Below are 16763 nucleotides of genomic sequence, written 5' to 3' on the forward strand. Positions count from 1 at the left end.
CAAACGTGTGTATACAGCGTGAACATGCAGTTATGGGTGTGCACACCCAGGTAGCAGTTGTAGTTGTGAAAGCACAAGCAGGTGTGTACACGAATGAATGGCCAGGTGCGTGTGCACAGCTGCATGTGAGTGTATGTGTGTGAGTGCTTTTTAAGGAATGAACAGAAGCCAGTTTACCATTCAAGGGGATGAATGTGATTCTTCTCAGGGGAAATGGCTCTTTGTTTTGACGAGTACATTATTGGCCCTCTTGTGTGTTGTTAGTGGCCTGGCAAGGCCTGGACTGCACGGGATGGGAGAGAGAGCTGAATCTCTCAGCAGAAGTTCTGAGAACAGCCTGGGAGGCTTCAGGGAGGCAGTGGTGACAGTGAGGGACACAGAGATGAGATAAAAGGAGGGGGGGAAGGCCAGCAGCAGGAAGAGGACCCCAACAGGAAGTGGGGCAGGAATTCCATGCAAGGCCATGGCCAGAGCGACATCCCCTGTGGTGGTTACAGCAAGTGCACTCCTAGGAATGGTGGTGTCTGCTGCTGAGCTGTAATTTGCCTCCTGTCGTGTATAACTGTCCCCACTGCCCCCAGATCTTCTTCGGGGAGAGTAACAGGGCATGGGTGGGTGAGAACAGCAGAAATTGGAGTTCATGGCCACTGTTAGGGCCCGGGAATAGTGGCAAGGGCAGCTACAGTGGGAATGGACCCTGGAGAGACTGCCCGGAAACCCATGGAGACACTGGGGGATCTTCCATGGCGCATGGGATGGGAGCTTGAACTATCTGGTTTTAATGTAAAGTGAGGGGCAGTCCTTGGGTGTCTGGGTCACAAAGTGCCTGTAAAGGACCTCGTGACTGTGAATGTGCTATCTGGAACTGCGTGCTGGGTGTATCTAACGTGAGACTCTGTGTCAGCTGCACACCATTCAGTGTCATCGCTGGATCCCCACCTTTGTCACCGTCCCTTTATCCAGCTTCCATCTCCTTTAGCGGCTATTTACAGTATCTCTGATCCCTCCCAGCCATATGCCTCCATTTCTGGGGCTTGATTTATGCATCTTAGACATCAGTTGAATTCCTGCTGCAATAGGTGGGGGTTTAGCCCGTAGAAAACACTATTTAAATACTGTTCATTACAGAGCAAAGTCGTGTATTATGTTTACATCCTCCTTTTTGAATGCCGTCTCCTCCCTGGAATTGTCACCTGTCCTCTTCCTCTTCTGCTTTGCTATTGTCCTATTTTCACTCATTTCCAGCCCATCCAGTTGTGTCTTGTCACGCTCTCCCTTCCCAGGACACCCCATCTCCCATGTGGCCTGGCTGCTCCTGATTGCAGTCGCATTGCTTCTTTTCGGGGGGTTCTCTCTGCTGTTTTTCCGGGCTACCCCCAGTCTCCTTGGCCATGATGTTTTCCTTTTCTTTGGTTTATTATTTTGCTGGAGCACATTCTCAGGTAATTTCCTTTAAAAGGGTTGCAGTGGAGGTAAATTTTCTGAGACGATCTTTCTTCTAACCTCACCTGGATCAATAGTTTGGCTGGGCATATAAATTGTAGTCGAAAAGTATTTCTTTCAAAATTTTGATGCTATTGAAAAGATTGCGTCCAGGGTTGCTAGGAGAAATTTGATGGCATTTTGGTACTCAGTCCTTTCTGGGTAACGTATTTTTTTTTCTTTTTTGAGGCTTTTAATAGCTTCTCTCTGTGTGTGGCATCCTGACATTTCATGACACCAAGCGCGGATCTTTACATCTCCACTCTGTCGAGCCCTCAGTGGGTCTGTCTGTTCTCAAGACTTGCATCCTTCAGCTGTATTTCTCTGTTAATTCTTTCTTTCACCACCACCTCTTCTAAATGCACTGTTTTCTGTTAACTACCATTAGTCAGCTACTGAAACCCCTAAACAGATCCTTTATTTTTCTTCTCCTATTTTCTGCCTCTTTACCTTGATCTTACGTTCTGGGAGATTACCTGGAATTTATTTTTCAGTTCTAGTGAATTTTTCATTTGAGCAATTCATTGTTTAATTTCTGAGTCCTTTCTTACTCTTCTTTTTCTGTTCATTCTCTGAGTAGGAATGGGGTGGAGAGGTAGAGGAGTCGATGGCTTTATCTGCCAGCTTTCAAGTAATCCCTTTGCTTTAAGCCCTGCGTGTCCCTCCCTCCCTCCTTTCCACACTGCATCTTTGAGACCGAGCCTATTCCAGCTTCTGTGGGAGCAAATCCTTTTGTAACAGGAACCCCTCGGACTGCATAGGAGCTGCAGCACCCTCTGAGCAGCTGCTTGGCGCCCCTCTACCATCCACTGTCTGGCTCCCAGAAGCTCGGTGAAAGGTTGTGGCCCACAACAGCCCCTCTCCTGGCTGTTCTCATCCCTGCAAGTGTAGACCCTGTTTCTTTCTTTCCATGCATTTTGGTGGCATTTCAGGAGGAAAAGGAGGTAAGTATACCTTGAACTGAGTCAAACTTAAACAAAGGTCCAGGGTGACATTGAAAAGTCCTTTCCCACCAGACTATCAGGAGGCCTTTGTCATAAATACAGTAATCATACGTGGGTGGGTCTGCTTCCAGACCCTGTCCTCTGTTCCACTGCTCAATTTGTTTATCCTTGCACCAGTACCACACTGTCTTAATCACTATAGCTTAAAAAAAAAGAATCTGGCATCTAAGGTCATTTCTCTTCTTCATGGTTGCCTTAGCTGTTCTTGGTCATGGGCCTCCTGTTAGATGCATGTCTTTGCCATGCCCCCGTGCCCCGTGCCATGCCCCCGTGCCCCGTGCCATGCCCCCGTGCAGTCCCAGGGCCTTTGCACATGCCCTCCTGCTGAACCGCCCTCCATGCTCTCATCGCCAGATCAGCTCTTCCTCTTCAGGTCACACCTCCGCTGTCACTTCCCCTGAGCAGGTCAAATGCCCTGCAGAAGCCCCCATAATGCCACCTAATTCAACTGGGTAACACTGCTCACAATATAATTCTACATTTATTCTTGTGATTGTTTAATCAATGTTTAATCCTTTTCTAGCCTGTTGAGCCCCACAAGGAAGGGGACCACATCTGCTTTATTTATCAATATATTCCCAGAGCTTAGAACAACTAGTCACTTAATCAGAATTGTTGAATTAAGGAGGGAAGGAGTCCCTGGTTTATGGCAGTCTGGGTGTTTGTGTTTGTGGGTGTCTGTGTGTGTACGGGTACGGCAAAACTTTTCAGGGGGTTGAAAAGGAGGCCCACTTAGGAGCAGCAGATCGGGGTGATGGGCCCCTCGCCTCCTCTCCAGTGCTGCTCATCCCGCCCTCTTCCCTTCCCACCCTGCAGGGCCCAGCTCTCCCAGCCGCCTCCCCTCCTTTCTCGGTGGCTGGAGGAAGACGCTGGTCTCCAGCTGCCTCTGCTCGGCTGCCCTTGTGCAGTTGTCTGCCAGTTGTGCACGCCGATTACTATGAATGCCACCATCTGGTACGCCACGTGGACATCATAATCTTTTCTTAATTACATTAGCAGCGCAATCAGTTACTGCATTACAAGGCCGGCGATGAGCTTTTAAATCTTGGTGGAAATCATAAATAATTGCACTAAGTACCAGGCGCCAGATGTGTGTGCCAACTCTGGTTGCACTAGATAAATAGTAACCTTACAAGAATGTTAGACAGCAGGCGGTCCGGCCGGCCACCAGGCCACACCGCACCTGGGGCCCTGCTGCGAGAAAGCCCCCACCGAGCACGCACCTGAAGAGAGGCAGGGGAAGGACTCTGAGGAGCCCTCTGAGTGTGTGGGTGCCAGGGAGAGAGAGGAGTTCTCAGGACCAGAGCCAGAGGGGGCAGGAGGAATGTGGAGAAAGACAAAGGGAAGAATGGGTGGGAGGACTGAGGGGGAGACGAAGAATGAGAGAGGAGAAGGCGGGAGGGGAGGAGCACAGAACAGCGGAGACAGAACAGGGGTGCAGAGGAAGGGAGGGAGGCAGACACTGAGACAGAGGCAGAGAAACACAGAGAAAGGCTGAGACCAGAGAGAGAGCGCCAGGACAGAGAAAGACAGGGTGTGAGGGAAACGTCCCACGTGTGCGCTGAGGCTGCTGGAACAAAGGGAAGGCCTTGTTACTTCTGACCTTTTGCTCTTAGCCGGCAGCTGGGAGGGATCCCAGGGACCAGCTCAGCACACATACAGTCACAGGGTGGATGAGGCCGTGGCCAGGCCTGAATGGCTTTCTAGCGGGATGCTCAGGGCTCTGGGAAGGAAGCTCTCCTCCTTGCTGCCTCTTTCTGAACAGCTCCTGAGTCTGAGAGGGAGCAGGCAGGACACAGAAGATCCAGAGGAAGCAGCTCTGGTTGGAGCAGAGGGGGCCCCTGAAGGTACTTTAAGTAGTTAGAAGGCCCAGGATTGGGGAAGTCTCTCTGAGGGCATGACTTCTAATTGAGACGTAGATGATAAGTCACAGTGAGCCAGGGGAAGAGCAGGGGAAGGAAAGGAAGAGTGTTCCAGGAGATGGGGAACAGGATGTGCAAAGGCCCAGAGGCAGGAAGAAACGCAGCGTACTTAAGAATCGCAGTAAGAGCAGACGTGGCTCAAGCGAATAGTGGAGAAAGGTACAGAACCTTACGTGTTTGTTTCTACTCACTCTTGAGATCTCACCCAAATGAATTTTAATGGAATGTAGGGATGTATAAATCCACAGGATAAAGCGAACAGGAGAGGAGACAAAGCAGACAAGTGTTATTAACTAAATCTGGGAAGCCAGAAAGATGGCGGTCACTGACTTGCAGAGCTGGGAAGCTGCAACCTGAGCCTGGGGGAAGAGAAGCCCAGGGGAGCAAACCAGTTCACCGCACGGAGCAGAAAAAGGCCCGGGGCTGGCAGGCTGAGTACCTCCGAAGGGGCTGGAGGGAGGATAAGGGAGAACAGGTTAGAGCCTCATTCAGCCAGGGGACCAGCCACCTTCCATCACAGCTGAAGACGAGAAGTTTGCCCTCTGAGAGGCTGACTGGGGAGGCTCTGGACTTGGGGCATTAGCCAAGGAAAGAGTGAGGCACAGACTAGAACTGAGAGGAAAATAAATGAAAGAACTCATGGGCAGGATGTCCTCCTATGCAGCTCACAGGATACTGGCCGTTGGGGCTACCTCTGTCCTCCTCTCCCTCCAGGTCAGGTGATTACAGAATTCTTTTCTAGGGAAACCAGCTGGCACCGGCAAAGAGCTCAACGGACACCATCTAAGGCCCTCCAGGGAAACAGCCAGAACCTGCCTGATCACCCTTGGGTGAGCCCCGCCCAGGTGCACCGTTTCCGGTCAGCTCGTTACATCATTTTAAATATGAGTGACAGCCCATCGTCACCAGACATGGGTGGAAAAGTCTAAGATGAAAGACGAGACCAAAGATGCAGGAAAAGAGGAGAAGACAACTAGGAGGAAAGAGAGACAGTACAGGGAGCAAGGAAACATTTATATAAACACCTATAAATAATATCCTTTGAAAGATAAGAAAAGGCCTTACAGCCATAAAATAAGATTAAAACACTCTCTATGTGTTTTTAAAGAGAATGTTGAGAGAATGTGAAAGGACTGGAAGGTAAAATCAGGATAACCCACAATTTAGACTAAAATGAAAGAGAAAAAATTTTTAAATAGGGAGTAAAATAAAGAGGAAATAAGAGCATCGATCCAGAAGGTCTAACATCCAAATACCCAGAAATCAAGAAAGAGGAGAAATGAAATCAATTTGGGAAGTCGAGAATGAGGCGGAAGCTGTTCTGAAAAAAAGAAAAGAAAACATTACCGAAGAAATAGTGCAAGAAAATCCCCGTAGTTAAAGGGCATGAATTTGCAGATTGAAATCAAACAGTTCAGCCGGATGAAAAAGGACCCACAATCAGTCATATTATTGGGTATTTTAGAACACCAAGAATAAAGAGAGATCCTAGAAACTTCCAGAAAGGAAGAAAGTTGTATGCAACGAACTGGGAACCAGGATAGTACCAAACTTTCCAATAGCAACCCTGGAAGCTGGAAAACATGAATCAAAGACTTACAAAGTAATAGGGAAAAAAATTTCCAACCAAGAATTCCGAATCTCACCCAGTCATCAATGAACTGTGAAAGAAGAATAAATACATTTTCAGACATTCAAGATTGAAAACAATGTATATTAGCTCCTCTGCATTTCTGCTCAGGATGCTACCAGAAGACGTGCTACAGCTAAGTCAGGGAGAAAACCAAGAAAGAGAAAAGCTTGGGATACAGGAAATGAGACCCAACAGAAAGGCCAAAGGAAAAGCTGAGATGATGGGAAGGAAGTTGTGCAGCAGGCCTTGAGAAAAATCACCCTGGATTATGGCGGGAATACGGAAGGCCACAGGAGAGCTGCCTCCGGTGCAGAAAAAAACAACGACAGATTAACTGAGGAGTTTGGCCATATTGGAAGGAGTTTTAGAGTTCCTGGAAAGTTGAGGCTGAAGTGGTGAAAGAGTCACAGAACCTGGGCGAGTGAAAAAAGGCAAAGCAACTATTAACTCTGGGAAAAACAAATGTTGTACAAAAAAAGAATGTATTAATAGTACACTACATGGCTCAGCTATGGCCAATATTTACACAGTCCTAATTATATACATATCAAATATTCGATTAACAGAAATTGTGATGTAACTATGTTGGAAGGACATAAAGAGGGTATGTTTAATGTGACATAAGGAACTAAATCCTCATCTCTCTTACTAGAAAGTCAATACATAGTTCTTCCAAAAGGTAGAACTAGCAGCATAAAAAGTTGTTTAGAAATACAGCACAAAGCTAAAGAGCAGAAGAGAAGAAAGTTTTTTCATGGGAGCTGAAAACGGAGGATGAAGCAGGGGCCACTGGTTTTTTTATTATAAGCCTTATGCTGCCCTTTGACTCTCTTAAAACATGTACACACACTTTGATATAAATTTTACAATTTGGTTAAAAAGAAGAAATAGGGAGGTGGTTTGAAATGAGGCTAGCAAGATGAGCTGTCCCCAGACCCGGCAGGGCCACATGGGCCACCTTTGACAGGTGGCACTTTTCCCAAGGGCCATGTGGAGCCACAGAAGGGTTTTCTCAGCAAGGGAGTGGCAATGTCAGACCGATTTTTCTAACATAAGACTTCGCTCCCAGTGGTAATGCTCAGGGCTGACCTTCTTCCCGAATTACCCAGGGCTCAAATATAGAGAGATGGTTTGCTATCAGGTTAGTCCCCCAATCCGGGGGCCTCCTGCCTTGCAAGTTCCACAAGGACACACGAGGCTGCAGGCCAGGTGCAGATCAATGGGGGGGTTCCACAGCAAATGGAAAAGAGGGGATGCAAAGCCAACCCCCCCCTTAGCCCCATTGCTCACTGGAGCTCGACCACAAAGCTGCCCTTGTTGCTGGAGGAGACGTCACGTGGAGCCAAGTCAAGAACACGGCAGAACGCATTTCCTGCTGAACGAGTTGGCTGGAAGCACAGAATTATTTTCATAGCTGTTGTCATGCTGGTATACGAACCTCATCTTTCATCAGACAACAGCGCTAAGTACAGAGGTATTTCACATTTATCTTTTCATGAAGTTTTGAAAGTTAGGGGCCAATTCACAACAGAGCATTACAAATATTTCGGTCACTGTCCCTCTTTGGTGACTAGATGTCTGATTTGTTTCCCCTTGTGCAACAGGTCATTTTGTTTCCTCTTGGAGGGGAATTATTTTAAGTCCTGGAAAGTGTCAGATGCTGACTCTGCTTCCCTGGAGCCAGGACACCTCGGTGACTGGGCCTGGCGTGGGACCCACTGCATTGGCAGTGCCTGGGCAGTCGCTGCTCCCACGGAGTCCACGTCTAAGGGTGGGACGTGGCAAGAAGATTCCATGTGGTTTTTAAATGTTTGATAAGTGCCTAAAACCCCTAAATCTTGGCAAAAAGTCATATCCCATGTAATACCAACCTCCACAGTGCTCATTAACCCATAATGCTATTTGTCAGAGAACTAGTTTTCTTTAAAAATACGCATGTCACAGATAAAAGACAACCACCTACAATATACTATATAGGGTTTTTTTCCATGTCCAAGTGCTACTTTCTAATTCAGCCAACCAGAGCCTAAGAGGCAGGCTGCCTGTACCCTTCCAGGTTTGCACACAGAATTAAAGGTGCTTTTAGCCAGTCAGTGTTCTCCTGCCCTACATGGAAGCAATGCTTTCTGCAAAGAGGGTGGACTGCTCCGTTCTAGCCCTCCTTTCTGCCATTTATTTTAGTGGCAGTGGGACTATGGACAGGACACATGGACTCCTCGTCTGCCACCTTTCAGCTATGTGACCACGGGCAGGTTGTGACAGTCTTTCTGAGCCTCAGTTTCCTCATCCGAAAAAATGAGGACAACAATAGAATGTAATTCACGTGCTTGCCATGGGATTTTAAAATGGGCATAGGATAAACTGCCGGGTAAATCGGAAGGAGAAAAAAAAAAAACAAACCCTGAAACAATCTATCGTTTCCATGTGCTCCTGTCCAGGCTGATCTCACCTATTTCAAACAAACAAAAAAACTTTAAATTTCATTCAGTGACCTGGGTTTGAATCCCGTCTGTGCCACTTACTCATGCAGGAGAGCCGCTTCACTTTTCTGAGCCCCCTCTTCTGGACAACAACAGGAAGAGACTCCATCATCTCCCTCCCGCTGCCGCGGGGGTTCAGTAGGTGGATCACACAGCGCCTTGGGCTTCATGCTTGGTGCACAGTTAGTGCCCAAGAACTGTGCTGAGGGAGCTGTCACCCCCACCCCTGGTGCATCCTTCTGCGAGGAAGGGGCTCCATGGGCGTAACACCCCGGCATCTCTGCGTGCTCCCCCAGTTCTCCCTGGAGAAGAAGAATGACGTTTTGGGTAGATGAGTTCAGGATGAGGAACTGAGCATGTGCAGCTCCGTCCCTTCCTCCCTCCCTTCTCTGAGCCTTCTCCATAGGGAGCACCCATTCTGGCTGTCCTCCCCACGCCTTAAATGTGCAGGGATGGGCTTGATTCTCAGGGGGGAAAGGCTGCACCTGGGTGGGTGGTAGGTCAGCTCATTCAGGGGAGGGTGACTGTCTGCTACATTGGGCCCAGCACCTAGTGGACCAGGAGTAAAATTTGAGGAGCAAATGAATACTCAAGGACCTGAGGCTTTGGTGGCGTCAGCCATCGGGTTGTTTCCACTGGCAAGCTGCTGCCTTCACACAGGCACGGGCGTCCGTAAAAGTGGGGTGTGCCGGTACTTCCAGGCCCGAGGGCAGGGGTGCTGCAGCTGGACCTGGGGTATACAGTGCCCGCTTCAGTTTGGGCCACAAGGCTCTCCCAGGTGCCAGCAGGCTGTGGGGCCTCAGTGCGCACAAGGACGGCAAAGGGGATGCTTTGATTAGAAGGGAAAGAATGTGCATTTATCATTTACCCATATACAGACTGCATTTGTTTCTCAGGCTGTTGTAACAAATTACCACCAACTTAGTGGCTGAAAACAACATAAATGTACTGGGGTCAGAAGTCCAAAATGGGGGTCACTGGGCCAAAGTCAAGGTGCTGGGAGGGCTATGCCTACCTAGAGTCTCTAGGAAGAATCTGTGTCCTTCCCTTTTCCAGCTTCTAAAAGCGCTCTGCACTCCTTGGCTGGTGAGCGCTTCCTCCGTCTTCAAGTCCAATCACAGAGCATCCTCCAATCTCCCTGTCTCCCTCTGCTCCTGTTATTACCTCAGCTTTTCTCCCCTCTGCCCCTCCTGCCTCCTTCTTACAGGGACCCTTGTGATGATTCCACTGAGGGCCCACTGGGATAATCTAGTCTAATCTCTCCACCTGCACTTAAATACATCTCTTCACTTTAATATATCTGTCACATCCCTTTTACCGTGGAAGGTAACACAGTCACAGGTTCCAGAGACTAAGACGTGAACATCTCAGGAGGCTGTCATCTAGCCTCCTGCATGACCCCGTTAGACATTACAGGGGAGGAACAACTACTTTTTATTTATTCTTTTTCAATAACATTTATACTGCACCCAAGTTCCACGCATGCTACAGAGGGTGCACGTGTAAGCCTTCACCTTCACCTGGTTAGTATGAGGCTCAGGTGAGCTGCCAAAATTCCACGCCCATGTATGTTATCTTATGGTATATGCAGAGCCATGGGAAGCTGTGTGTCTACCTGGCTTCCCCACAGGTGCTTATGGGTCACCCACCCCACCCTGTGGTCTAAAGTTGGCTCTGGCATAATCATGGCCTTGTATTTTAGAGCCAGCTTGCGGCTTCGCTCTCAGAAGAACAGCATAGTTCATCAATGCACAGATCAAAAGGAAAAGGCATCTGCTATAAAGAGATGTGCTATTTCCTTAGATTCACAAGGAAACGATTCAGTACAATTATTGCAAACCCAAACCCCACAGAGGCAGTTAAGGAAGCCTGTCCTTGGAGGGCTCTTGTCTCTCAGAACTAGGTTGTTCAGCAAATCAAGGTACACCGAGAAAAGTATGCCACAGACTATAGATCAGGAGCAGTGGAAGAAGAGAGAATCAAAACAGGCCCCCCTAACGGGAAGAACAGAAAGATGGAGACAGTGGGAGCAGACTGGATGGATACGATGTGATCTTGAGGGCAGAACAGGCTGGTATGAAAGGGAGAAGTAGATTAGACACAGCATTAGGGGAGGGGCCACCTTTTAGCCATTACTACACCAGAAATAGTGATTGAGGGACTGTACCAGAGGAGGAGAAACGAGACCTCAGAGACAAGATTCTCCCCAAGGGAACCATATCCAGGAAAGCACCAGGAGATGGCCCCTCACACACACACACACACACACACAGGATGTCATCGGAGCAACTGGGAACTCTCCCCTTCCATACTGGGCATCTACGGAAGGAGTTGCAGAGAATCCAGACAAATTTGAGAGGGAAGAGGGAGAAGATCAGCTTTACATTTAAATAGTCTTAGTCTGCTCAGGCTGCCCTAACAAAACACCATAGACTGGGTGTCTGAAACAACAGAAATTCCTTTTCTCACAGTTCTGGAGGCCAGACATCCAGGATCAGGGTGTGCACAGCGTTGGTTTCCCTGGCTTGCAGATGGCCTTCTCTCTGCATCCTCACCTGGTGCTCTGGTGTCTCTTAGGCTTCTTACAAAGACACCAGTACTATTGGATTAGAGTCCGAGCCTTATAACCTAATTTAACATTACTTACTCTCCTAACAGCCAAATACAATTACATTATGGGTCAGGGCCTCAACATATGAATTTGGGGGGACAAACCCGAGCCCATAACAACAACCAAATATAAGGGGAATAACAAAGATGGCTTCTAGGATTCTGCCTTCGCAGAGACTGGGGAAGCCAAGAACTTGGTGTGTTCACTTGTGTTCAGGAAAGGAAAGAGAAAAGTAAATGGATGAATTCTACATGGATACATGAAAGTTTAGAGACGCATCAACAGAGAGCAAGCTGATGGCTCTGGGAGGGGGGTTGGGGTAGAGGAAACGAGCAAAACAGAGGGGCACATGGACAACAGTGTGGTTATTGTGGGGGAGAGGGTGGTGAGTGGAGGTGCAAGGAGATGAGTCATTGGAGATAAGATCAGCTTCACAAGGTGAGTGTCAAGGTGACAGAACGACTGTACCTGGAGATCAGGTTACTACCTGGCTCCCAAGAAAGTGGCCAGAGAAATCAAAGGAATTGGGACCCTCTAAGGCAGTGGTTCATAGTCCTGGCTGCACCTTAGAATCAGCTGGGGAAACTTTTCAACATAGTGATGTTTGAGCACCACCCCAGATCAAACAAAGGAGTCCTCACCTGACTGCTGCTCCTGGACCCTCAGACTTGAGTGGGCACAGAATCCCCGGGGGGCCTGCAAAAACACTGCTTCCAGGGCCCTACTCTCAAAGTTTCTGATCACTAGGGCTGGGGTGGTGCTTGAGGTTTTTGAATTTCTAAGCAATTCCTGGGTGATGCTGACGCTGCCACCCAGGAACCCCGCTTTGAGAACTTTTTCTAAGGGAAGACACTGCAAAGATAGGACAGATGAAATGGGGGCCAGACAGGACAATGACAGGTTGAGGCAAGCCTAGGATAGATGCAGGTGGATGGACAACCTCTCCTGACCAGGACTGTCCACTTTAGGAGGTGACGACGGGGCAAGATGTGTTTGCTCAACAGATGCGTTTAGCACAACCATAACTTTCTGATTTCATTCTCTCTCTCTCAGGGACCTACCCCAAGATAAAAACAGTGCCACCTGAAAGGACAAAGGGAACACACGGATATGAAATGGCAGGGACATAGCCCACAGCTGCAGAAGAAGACAAAGTAAAAAGTCTCCTTTGAGGTCCTAGTGAAGTCTGCCCTGGAAAGCACCCGGTCAAGGGCCTGGTCCTCACCTGGGACCCTGTGGAACAGGTCACAGGAGCACCAATCACAGCTTTGGTTCAAGCATCTGCTGAGAGCAAGTCTGCAGCAAAAGCAAGGTGTGGCGATGGAGAAGCAGGCTTCCTTAGACCGCGGGCTCTCGTGCGCGGCCGCATAGTAGAATTACCTGGGTCCACAAGCCACACCGATGGTATCAGAATTTCCGGGGGTGGTTCCCAGGCATCCATGTTTTAGAAAACTCCCCCAGTGGATCCCAAAGTGCAGTCAAGTTTAAGGATAGGACCTTACTACTCAGAGTGTGGCCCATGAACCAGCAGCATGGGTGTTAGCTGGGATCTTATGAGAAATGCAGAATCTCAGGTCTTACCCCAGGCCCACTGAATTAAAATCTGCTTTTTATCGGTATCTCTAGGCATTTGGGCACACATAAATGTCTGAGAGGCACCACTCTAGAAGGTGGGTTGCTGAGGCCTATGCAGTTCCAAGGCAAGAGGCACTGGCCACAGGAGCTGGGGTGCATCCCCGAGAACACCCACCCCCAGATGCTGGGGCCCGTGCAGTGAGAGACCACATGTTCTGTCCATCACAGGTGTCCCGGAAACACAGGGCTCCCCGGAACAATGCTACAGGAAGGAAGGCGACTTCAGACAAAGTTCTCGAAAATGTTAGTAGTGGCAACCTTTGGGAAGAGGGATAGCGAAGCAGGAAACCTGAGTTTTTTGTTCTCCGATTTTCGATACCATTTGAATTTTGTAAGTGAGTGTGTGTGTGTGTGTGTGTGTGCGCTTTAGTGTGTTTGGGAACTGGTAAAGATTATGCTGATGGTGGGATCATGGGATATTCTTTAACATTTTCTTTATTAAAAAATCTAATAAATGGTATTTTAAAAAAGCAATATACAAGGCAAAAGCTATTAGAAATACCAAGATGAATTTGGCAAAATCATAATCTTAATAGGATACCTTAATATTATTGCACTGCTTTGTCTTTGTCAAATCAAGTATGCAAAAAGAAATAAAAATATGGGCGATATGAATAACTTCATTAATAAGGTTATTTACTAGATCTATTTCAAAATCTGTAACCTACCTACATAGAATACATAATCTTAACACACCCCACATATCATTTTTTTTAAACAAAACATTTTTCTAGCCCACGAAGGAAATGCTAATACCTCGCAAAAGGCAGGAAGTTTAAGCCACGTGAGGGCAGAGGGCAAGTCCGTCTCATCACCATCAACCCCAAGTGCCCAGCATGGCCGCTGCCACAAAGTAGATGCCCAATACACAGTTCTTGTTGGAAGAAGTCTATCTTTTCCCATTTAAATGCAATAACATAAAAAATTTATAATGAAAGTTTGAACAAATAAAAGGCTCTAGGCATCTGGAAATTTGCCTTCTAATAACCTTCAAAGTCAATATAATATCAATTGCAACTCGATAGGATTTTTCATGGAATTTGACAAGCTGATTCTGAAATTAATATGGAAGAACGGATATATGTGAATCAACCAGATAAATACTAAACATAATCTATTTTTCATTCTACAAGATTCCTGACTTTATACAATTATAGAAATTAAAATGGTGTGATTTTAGTGTAGGAAAACTATTTGATGGATATACAGTTCAACTGAGTAGAAAGTTCAGATGTATCCTGTCCACTGATTTATTCACGCAAACAAGATACAGTGTCGACAGCATGAGGAAAGTATGTACCATTCAGTAAATGACACCGGGACAACTGTCTCCCATTCAGGAAATATAAAACCGGATCCTTACCTCACACTCTCCGTAAGGAAGAAGTCCCAATGGATTAAAGTCCTAAAAGCAAAACAAAACAACCGTGTTAGAAGAAGCACAGGAGACTGTATTTTCAACTTGAGGAATGAACAGTTTCTTAAAGCACAAAAATCAAAAGCCATAAACGCAAAGTTTACCAAAATCGACTACATTATAAGCCGTAATTGTGGTGTGACAAATAACCCCACAGAAGTTTCTGAAAAATGACAAACATGTTAAGAACATTGACCATCTATTTAAGAGACAAAGGATTAGGATCAAGAATGAATAAAGAATTCATAAAAGTCACCCTGGCTGGTGTGGCTCATGGATTGAGTACCGGCCTGTGAACCAAAGAGTCACGGGTTCGATTCCCAGTCAGGGCATATGCCTGGGTTGCAGCCCAGTTCCCCAATAGGGGGCGCATGAGAGGCAACCACACACTGATATTTCCTTCTCTTTCTCCCTTCCTTCCCCTTTCTCTAAAAATAAATAAATAAAATCTTTAAAATAAGAATTCATAAAAGTCAATAAGAAAAAGATGAACAATCTAATAGAAAATGAACAAAGGATATCAATAGGCAAGTCACAAAAAATAAAATACAAATGGTCAGTAATCATATTTAAAAAGATGTTTATTTCACTGGTAATCAGGAAACTAACTGCAAAGTAAAATAGAGATCCTATTTCTCATTCGTTAGTTTAACATCTTTTTCAAGTTTGACTAATAACAAGTGTGGGCAGGAAGGGGTAACAGATTCATGCATTATGAGAGGAAACGTAAAATGTATATGACGTGTACAAATGCCCTCCAAAGCAGAAATGTCACTTTAAGAATAACACGGACATTGTGGAGGAGAGTGCCTATCAGATCTCTGAACAGTCTGAGATAAGGGTATGGATTTTGATTACCTCACACTTTTGTAATTCACGCATGCATTGTAATTTAAGCACACCTTCTGAAAGCAGAGGAATAGATGTTAAACCACCAAGTAGATTCAAAACCCCTGGGAGAGAAAAAAGGAGGGAAGGGAATAAAGAAATCTGATTGATCAAATAGAGGCAGAAAATGAGGTGAAAAAAAGAAAGAAAGAAAAAGCACAGCAAACGGTACAAAGTAAGATAGCAGACATATGAGATCGGTCCAGAAGGAATCCAGCCATGTAATATGAAAAATAGAGACATTTATTGAAGAAGATACAAGAAACATTGTACATAGGACAGTGACACCTCAGTCCCCTTCAAAGTAGGCACCTTAGGACCTTACACAGTTCTCCCAATCGCCACCAGCTGCCCCTTCATATTTTCCTGAATCTCATCAACGGTCTGAAATCTCTTCCCTTTCAAAGGTCATTTTAGTTTTGGGAAAAGCCAGAAGTTGCAGGGTGCCAAATTTGGGCTGTAGCGGGACTGAGTGATGTTTCACCAAAAAGCTCTGCACAAGACGTGATGCATGAGTGGGCATGTTGTTGTGATGAAGCTGCCAATCACCAGCTGCCCATAGCTGCAGTCTTCTGAATCATCCAAATAGTTTCTGCAGAGGAATGTTCAAGTTTAACGCAAAATTTGATACAGATTTGTTGCTCTATTCGCACAGTCATTTTGAATGCAGTGGCCACACCATACACATGCTCACTCAACAGCGCCTACCACCCTCAGTGACTAGTACAGTGAAGTCGTCATTGTTCACACATGCTTGTTCCAGTCCACTCTCCTTGGCTGCCAGGTTACATCGATGTTGCACAAACCATTCTCATATTAATAATGGCTGGACTTTTTCTGGACAGACCTTGTATTCAAAATAAGTATAAGTGGACCTACCCTGCCAGTTAAAAGACAAAGATGCTTAGATTGGAGATGAGGAGGGGGAAGCAAACAGCTATATACAGAGTAAGATTGTCTCAGAAGGACTGAAAAAAACCCCAGAAATTGTTATGTCAGAGAAATTTCATCAAAAAATAACTTAAAAGCTGGTGTAGCTGTATTAAGATCTGGTAAAATAGGTTTTGAGGCAAAGGGATTAATAGAGATAAAGAGTGATGTTGCATAATAAGAAGAAATAAATAACCAGGAAGATGCAAGAATCCTACACTTGTATGCACCGAAAAAAAGCACCAGATTTTAAAAACATATGAGGAGCAACACGGAAAGAAGAAAGTACTCTAAAACAATGGAAAAATCAATGCACATCCAATTCCAGGAGTTAAAAAAATAGAAACTAAACCAAAGGATGATAATAAAAATGATAACAAAGGAGATAACAAATCAATTAAATATGAAACAAATTAACAGTAGAGGAGATTTTTAGAAACCTTAAGATGGTTTTTCACAAACTCCAGCATGGTTTATCAAGAAAAAGAAAAAAGCACAAACCAACAATGCTAAAACTGGGAAGGGAGCAGGAAGAAAACTTCAAATACAATCAATCATAGGAGGATACTACAAAGAATTTAAAACAGATTAAAAATTTGAACAATTTCATAGATAAATATAATTTATAAGCCTGATCCAAGAGAGGATAAACTTGAACAGATCTTTAACCATTAATAAAATTACATCAGTAGTTTAGACCCTACCCACAAAAATAAAACCAAACAAAATTCTTAGGTACAAATGATTTTGTAAGTGGGAGG

Source organism: Desmodus rotundus, chromosome 1 (assembly GCF_022682495.2).
Source record: "Desmodus rotundus isolate HL8 chromosome 1, HLdesRot8A.1, whole genome shotgun sequence".
In the NCBI taxonomy this organism is placed as follows: domain Eukaryota; kingdom Metazoa; phylum Chordata; class Mammalia; order Chiroptera; family Phyllostomidae; genus Desmodus; species Desmodus rotundus.